The 8,912-nt window shown below is 34.7% G+C and overlaps 1 long non-coding RNA gene across 1 annotated transcript; it reads left to right on the top strand.

Annotated features, from left to right (window-relative positions):
- The first annotated feature begins 7,182 nt into the window (after window positions 1-7,182).
- On the top strand, window positions 7,183-8,129 carry LOC126055737 (uncharacterized). Its single transcript, XR_010277093.1, has 2 exons — window positions 7,183-7,673; window positions 7,750-8,129. It is a non-coding gene; the product is annotated as an uncharacterized LOC126055737 (long non-coding RNA).
- The last annotated feature ends 783 nt before the right edge of the window (window positions 8,130-8,912 follow it).

Here is an 8,912-nt window from a genome sequence, read left to right as displayed (position 1 = left end):
CTATTGAACCACAGAGGACAATCAAAAGATGGTGTAATAGTGTGGTGTGAATAAAGAAGGAGAAGGTAGCCATAGCGATATCGGGCTATTCCAAACAAACAATAACAATATGGGACGTGTGGATGAACTCTACCAGTCTGTTTCACTGGACAGAATTGCTGTACTGTACATAGCATTTGCTAATGCGTGGCCTTTTTATGCAAGGAGTAATAGTAGTTCTATGGAGTTTCGCAGTCATATCGCACGATATCATTTTCGCCAAGGTGAACCAATAATAGTCGCCGGTAAACTATGAGCTTCGAGAGGAAGCTCAAAGTCTCAGTCTCAAAAAAAATGAGCAACGAGAGGCTATGCCAGGAGTTTCTCTTCGAGATTGAAATGAGGAGATCCGCAGAAGAACCAAAGTCCGACTTGGCCCGAAGAATTGCAAAGCTGAAGTGGTAATGGGCAAGGCATGTAGCTTGCAGAACAGATGGCCGATGGGGCTGTTCTTTAGTGGTAACCACAACCTGGAAGGCGCAGCATGGGCAGGCCCTCGACTAAAAGGTCGAAAGATCTGGCCAGGGTCATCGGGAAGCACTGGATGCGGGTTGCTGAAGATCGAGCAATGTGGTAAACGTGAGGGGAGGCCTTTGTCCAGCTGTGGGCCTCTTTCGGCTTATACAACGAACGAATAAAATCGCGCCATGCTGCATCAATAGTCGATGGCCTTCATCAAGTTGGAGTTGAACACTATCCCGTCAAAATAGAAAAACAGCTACGACGTGTAACTTGTCATTCGAGAGTTCTTTGGCAGTGTATGACGTATCTAAAGACACTTTGTGTCGAAAAATTATTATTCTAACATCTTGATACACAGGAGGTCATTGTACTCAGTTGAGTACACCCCTGTAATTTCATGAAAACTATGAATTTTCAAATTTTTCTTGTATTTTGTGTTTTTCTGTTCCCAATTCTATATGAAAATAAAGAAAATTCCAAAATAATATAAGTACTTTTTGTTTGACCTCTAATGGGTTAAAGTTTATTTTATTTTTATTCTAGTTTGTAGGTACTTAAGTTGTAAGGAATAATTTAGTTTGTAAATATAGAAATAGTTTTAATTTTTAGTGTAAACTAGCTTTTGCCCGCGGCTTCGCTCCCGTCAACTGACTTCTCTACTTTACCCAATTTTTTTTTTCATGAGAACCTTCTCCTGACAATAATAAACACAACAAAAAAAGAATTAGCCAAATTGGTCCAGGCGTTGTTGAGTTATGCGCTTACCAACACATTTTGCGATTCATTTTTATATTATAGATATGGGATAGTTATAGAATATGAGTTTACTATGTATTACTTACGTAATATATAATTTACTTTTGCATATTCAAAATTTATTCAAGACTATCTTACAAGTCCTTAAAACTATCAAAATACATCGTAACTCAAACACCAAAAACAGGAACTTACTCAGCAACAGTACAGTCAACTTGAGGTCAGTTTTATAGGAAAATCGTACTTATTACTATTGAGTTAAGGTGCATGACAGTTACCACTGATGTGCAGTCTACAGTACAAGTAGACACCAGAACAAGTGAGTAACATAAAGTTTGACAGCCACATCTCTGAAATCGTTGACAACATTCCGATTCGTTTTGAGAACAATGCCATTTTAGGAGTATTCTCCCGGCTTGTTTATTTGCTTTTGTGATAGACTTTCGACAAACTGTCGATAGGAAAAGAATTTTATACGGATAGACTGAAGTTGGTTCGGTTTTATTTTCTTTTTTTTCTCTGTTATTTTTATTTCACTGTTTGTTTTCGAGTGTGGGCGTTTGACATTTGTTATGGGTTACAGATCCATTGTGTTATCTGTTCAAGTTTTTTGGAATCGATCCTTATATTACAAAGGTGAAAACTTTGATCGAACGCGCTAATCTCTAGAACTACTACGCTTTGTTCGGTATGGTCCGAAAGATGCACTATGCTATTTCCAATAATTTTGTCAATTCAATAAACATAGAGGTAAACTAACTAGGTTATAACAAACATTTGATTATATCAATATCAAACTATTACAGTAAACAGTTCAATATCGAGCGATTACCGACACTGCGATTAGTAGCAATGCAATTTGATTACATGTATGCTAATACGTGTAACTAATGCATTATCTACTCAATCAATTCATATTACGCGTAAAGCGTATTAGGTATAAGCTGTAAGACCACAAATTCTGAATTCCTCAAACGTAGTCCTCATACTCGCGTCTGCAGTGACTTCTCTAATATATTCAGTGAGTATCATCCTTCATAAATGAGTGGGTACTGGCCATGGAGAAGAAAAGACGACCGGAGATGTCATTGGAAAATCTTCTGAGAAAATTGCATCGCCAAAACGTGGGTGTGTAGGGAATGAGGTACGTTTCTGTCTACGCTCTCATATGCCTTCTAATTTTTCGTAAAACCAAAAATCGTCGACAAATGTCTCAAACAACCCGAACTCCTTCTTAGTTCACTCGTTTTGGTCACACCTACCGCAAGTAGTTGACCTAGAAGAAGGCCCCGGACTTACCTGCTTTATGGCATCTCCGTTCATCTTTCCCTCCTCCATGGTTCTGTCTGAATGCCGTCTTGAGAGCCTGCCGAGCTCCCGGCACAAGATTCCATACAATATTCAGTTACCTTATTCCTAAAGTTCCATGTATCTTGTACTGTGGAACCTACTGAGAAAGTTTATTAACATAATAAATTATAGTCGTGTGGAATTTAGAATGATGTTTGTTTGTTTTTCTTATGTTTTTATAGTAAAAATTGTGATATTATTTTATTTTCATACATAAGATTGACACTAGATATAGACTTTGGAGACATTGTAAGGCTACTTTTATCAAGGAGTAGAGAACCTTGGAGTTATAAACGATTATTGAATCGGCATTCATTAATTTTGAACATAATATTAAATCACTATTGGCAATCACAGATCTCTCCTTATTAGAGTATTCGTAAAATATTTTATTTGTTTTGTAAAATCTAAGTTATGCAACAACGACTAATTAATTGGAACTACCTCTTCTCTGCTGATAGTCTCTTGGTATTTCTCAGAACTGCTTTGCCGGTGGCTAATGAGAATTATGTGAGTGAAAATTAATTACATTTTAAGTCACTGAATAATAACAGCTTATGATAGGATTGTGGTTTCAGTTCCTAGAAATATGCCTTGAAGTACTAGTACCACTTAGGTCCTAAATGCGGATATAATTCTGTTTAATTGCTTCATCAACATCCCATTATATTTACTACATGAACAATATACGCTGTTACAGACTTGCTTATAACTAGATACTTAACCATAAGAAAATAGGTCATACAAATGATCCTTCTTCGTTGTATACTCAGCACCTTATTTTGCAAGTTTCGTAACACAGACATCTCTGATGAATAAAAATAGTCTTAACTTGATCCAAGTTGGGCAACCAGCTCAACTCTTACTTGGGAATACAATATTTCCTCAGCAACTTTATTTGCGGTAGCTATCCAAAATGAACAAGTTTTACACGAACAGTCTGCGTTGGCAATAAACTTTTCGAATTTGGAAATTAAATCCAAAGTCTTAGCCAGACTTGGCCACCTGAAAATCCAAGAACATTTCAATCATAAAAACTTATTGCCAAGCCGTTCTTGTAATTTTGATTAAAAACTGCGCCCATCGAATTGTGTTCGTCAGCAATCAGTATAAAATCCGCTGTGAACATTAAATTTACAAATGATTCAGTAAAACAATGAAAATTTGTCTACGCGAATGAAAATTCGGGAATGCGACGAGTGACACCATTGCAGTTATTAAATCATTAAATATTCAACTGGTAATTTTCTGCTTTGCTGTGTATTCATGATTAAAGATTAATGCGTTATTAATGAAAATGTAAACGTTTGTTTGGATTACATTTTTCCATAATAATTTCTTAAAAATAGCGAAAAAATAAATATTGTTCCTATTGTGAACACACTGTCCTAACTCACAATAATAATTATTTTAAGCATAGTTTTACATACATAACAGAGTATAACTTTCACTAAAAGTCACTGATAACATAAGACTGATAACACCATAGAACATTAATGCTCCATTTCAGCTCAATAACACCAAGTACCACGGATCATCCGATATCGACAAACAGAATTTTCCTCAAATTCTCAGTACAGTAAACCGACGCCGTCCAAATTGAGTTTGTGGAAAAGAACAGGTGAAAACTTGTACAAAACGAAGAGTAACCAGTTACTACATACATTGACGTAGGTACAGATAGCAATTCTGTCTTTAAGGTAAATAACGAAAATTCCTGGCACTTTTCCCGGACGAGAAAAGTTGTCGAGGTGTTTGAAGTAAACTAATTAATGTGTTTTTATTTTTATTTCTGTGTTTTTTGTTCGCTTCGGAAAGTGCAAATCGTGTTAGCATCGAGCGTAGTGCTTTGTGCAATTTATTTCGTCGCCACCTGCTCAAAATGTGGTTTTTGGGACAAAAAAAAAAACAGCTTTGGGTGAAGGTAAATAGCATGAAGTTTTTTTTGTATACATAAAGAGATACATAGAGAGTTCTAGAAATTAAAGTACTTCATTTGGTAACGTTGAAATAGGGTCTACATTATGTCATAACAAAAAAAAAATACACAGATATTTTTTTGATAAATTGAATTAAAATAATATTAACCTAAAATGTTTCTGTACCCATAACATGCACAATACATTAAAACAAAATTTGTAGCATTGCTTCCTGGTACTTAAAACGATATTTTGCTTAACCAGAATCTAATTGTGGTTTCCACATACCTCTTCTTAGAAAACACGAGTAATGATGTTTCTCTAACATCAAATTTTCGTTACATTACACCGACAAATAACCGTATTCCATTTCCAGCAAAATATTATGTACATACAGAATTCAACGTATAATAGAACAGGGGATCATAGAAATAGGAAAATTTCCTATTATAATGTGAACATATCGCTATACCGGGAGTTACCGCACTTTTGGCATATCGGAGTATCATTGGGAGAAACTCCTGTAGGTACATTATATCGAATTTGAAATATGGTAATATTTTGTATTCGGGAAATTTTAAATTCCTTCAATGTTGGAGGATTTCGTTTCGATATAGGTAGATGAATTTTTAGCAGATCGAAATGTAATTTTTGAACGATGTTCTTTGACGTGGCTTGTGGTAGGAAATATGTAGACACAAAAATTGTTCTGTAAATAAAGAAACAAATGAAGTTCAACGTCAATTCATAATGAAAAGGGAACCAAGTTTTGTTATGAGTGGGAGGTGGAAATTAAAATTGAGAATAATAAATGTGAAAATCTTGCATCAGTGAGTTTATCGAAACTAGATTTCATCTACGTTCTAATGAAAATATGAGTTGGTACCTTAAAAGTATCTAACTTAGTTCCATCTGTATTTAATGTACCACTTATCTTGTCGCTTGATTTCATCTCAATCCGTCAACCGTTTTTGTATGGAAACATATCAAACAAACTTAGTCATTTTGCATTTATAATAGTAGTAAGAATAATGGAATAGCAATAAAGCTGAAGACTTTATTACTGGCATCTTCCTAGCAGAAGGCACGGAAAAATAGATTGAAGCTTCGAGGCTTCTCTGTTAAACGATTGCGTCCCTCAAGACCATGCCTCGTGCAAGAAGTTTTTGCTTGGAAAAATGTAAATATCTTTTAGTTTGCGGAGTTTAATAGTTCATCTTGAAAAATAGATATAAGATTTATAATTATTTTATCATTTCCTTTGTATTTTACAAGTACAACAAATTTCTCCAATGTATGTAAGAACGTCATTATTCGAGACGATATCTTTTATCCTACAACAATAATGAAAATCTATGTTATGCGCATAAATAAACTATTTTTTTTTTGTCATTTATTAAAGTAAAGGTTTTTATTTCATACACACCGTGGTGCTTAGAAACATCAATAGCGAGGTGCATAAATATCCATTTACTGTACAAATACCTACCATAAGACATGACATGCTTCTCTCCCAAAAAAATCAAAAAACCGATCAACCATCATAAATATAATAATCAAAACGCCATGATTGCTTACAGTCAACACCATCAAACATAATTTAACCCTACGAATCGATTTCCCACAAACGTCGAACCCTTCGCTTGTCAAGATAAGCGTAAAATAGACGCCTGTCTGTCGCCAGTTACTTCACACCATATTGGGGCTGGTGAACGATTTATTGGGCAACTAGTTGTGACGTATGGTTGCACTCGAAAAAGTACACAACACCTGGGCTAAAAATATTTCGGCACATACTCGTAATGTAAGTGTAAAAGTGATTTTTTGTTGCGCTTTTACGCTTAATCGGCTAAAGTAATGAGATTTTTGCATTTTCTAATAAAAATCTTTATTTATTTATAAGGCTATGCAAAACTAGTTTCCTTTAAATGCAGGTGAAACCACGCAAGACAGTTAGACTTTACTAATATAATAAAGAAGAAACATTTGTTTGTTTTTGGCTCTGAAACTACTGAATCTATTTGAGAAATTATTTCAGTGTTGGAAATCTACAGTATCCCCAAGTAACAAGCTACATTTTTATCTATGTACCATAAGTCTTTCCCATGGGACACGGGTAAAATAGCTAGAAGTTAGAAAAGAAAAAAGAAAGAGCATGCTTTTGAATGCGTGAATAAAATATTTTAAATAAAAGGTCGTTGTGAATTTCGAGAATTTTATGACGTATGTTGCAATTTTCTTTTATGAAACTTTTTGAAATCAGCTGTTTCGGCTTCTAGACACATAAGCAGTTTTTCGAAAAGAATTTTTATTATTTAAGTTTTCAAGTGGAGAGTATTGAACCCTACGTATCTATAAAGTTGAGATATAGTAAAAGAAAGCGCTTTTTGTAAGAAGAAAATAACAAATTATTGGGTTTTCAGAAGGCTGAAAACTCGTGTAAAAGTAATTGACACCTTACTTTATTAAAGTGGATGATAATGCAATGGTCAATGGGTAGATAGATTAAATTAAAGTTCAAGATTGTTTAACAATAAATATATATATGGAAAAATGAAGAAATAAAAATGTATGCATTGTTTTACGGTACGGTACGGGTTTAACGTTAGACTGCAGGTGTAATGCTTTAAATAAGCCTATCAAGAATGTTAAACACTAACTGCCACACTCACAATGGATACTTAAATTAGTCCTAACGAGTCCTTAACTAATTATCATTAAATCTGTTAATGAACGATACATCCCAGAGACGAAATTTAAGTTTTCATTAGTTAATGACAGCTTTAAGTATCCGTAGGGCAGAGTATCGTCAAATTGTCTTTGATAATGCTTATCGATAAACGAAAGGTGTAGCCGCACCTTAAAATGTGAAATTATTAAGTAGCAAAAACTGTTATTAAAATACATTAAAACCTTGTATATCAACAATAGAAATAAGAATTTGTTAATTTCGGCATCGTTTTTACGTAAAAACACCTATTTTCATGTAAATGATATAAAGTACATGGAAACTTTTTTCTGGTATCACTGTCAATATTGTACTGTCAGTGTCAAGGTTACGTTTAAAATTCTTGTTCCGTTAACCGTCAGGAAAGAAAAGTGTGATAAGCTCTGAAATAAATAGCTTTATCTTAACATATTATCATGGTAAGTTTCGTTTCTATGTACATTAGTAGCTGCTTCATGTATTTGAAGAATTTAACTTGTGCTTGTTTCATTTTAGGAGTCTTCAGGAACAAGAGCCCCACGCAAACGTGTGGCTAATTTCACGGCGGACGAAAAAGCTTTGTTAGCACAATTAGTTAAAAAGAGACCAATCGTGGAATCTTAAATAACAGATGGCAAGTCAGTCGCCAAGAAACAAGCAGCATGGGATAGTATTACACAGGAGTTCAATCAGGAATTAATCACCAACTTCCAGACTACGGGCTGCTTTGTGAAAGTTTAAGAAAAATCAAAAAGCGATTTCGGCCCGACCTCCGACCGGCCGAGACCTCGAGCACAGCAGCCGCGCTTGCGACCACTAGATCAACGAGGAAGTCAAATAAACTTTGTACTACATAATTGGCCTCTTGTTCAACAATTAAAAAAGTATTCCTCTTATTTTATGGATTTTTATTTATTAAAAATTATATTATGAGAAAAATCTATCAACTATAGATTGTCGCACCAAAAATCCATTGCTGTTGGTTGTGCTTTCACGCCTTTCACTCATCAGGACAACATCATCATTCTCAATATGAGGAGATTCCCAGTTCTTTGGAACCAAATCATCAACCTGTAAAGAAATATTATGCAATGTCGCACAAGCACATATAACAGCCACAACTGTATCCATCTTAATGCCCATGCCAAGTTGGAGACAAGGAAACCTTCTTTTCCAAATGCCAAAGCATCTTTCCACAGTATTCCACATTATATTTATTTGGCTTCTGTTGTAGTTTTCTTGTGCAGTTGAATTTGGTGATAAAAACGGTGTCAGTAGCACATTGCTAACTGCATACCCGCTGTCCCCTAAAATTATCCCTTTTAACACACCAGTATTCAGTCTTTGTTTACTTGCACTGCTGTTATAAATAAAACTATCATGGGTACTGCCAGGCCACCGGGCTACTAGATCATAACATTCCAAGTTTGTCCCAGTGACTGCTTGAACATTGATAGAAAAATACCCTTTTATATTCCTATAGACTTCTAATGTTACTCCTCCTGGGCTTCTTATTTGGCCCCACTACTCTAAACCTTCTGGTATAGTCTACAAAATCAATAAAGTCAAGCAAATCACTCATCTTTACTTTATTGTTAAAACATTCCTATTCCTGAGACTTTTTAAAATATTTTATTTACTTTTATAACCTTAAACATAAATGTCAAAATCAATCATTA

This window comes from Helicoverpa armigera, chromosome 13, assembly GCF_030705265.1.
Source record: "Helicoverpa armigera isolate CAAS_96S chromosome 13, ASM3070526v1, whole genome shotgun sequence".
Taxonomy (NCBI): Eukaryota; Metazoa; Arthropoda; class Insecta; order Lepidoptera; family Noctuidae; genus Helicoverpa; species Helicoverpa armigera.
Note: the sequence above shows the minus strand (reverse complement) of the source record. Positions and strands in the feature narration are given on the sequence as shown.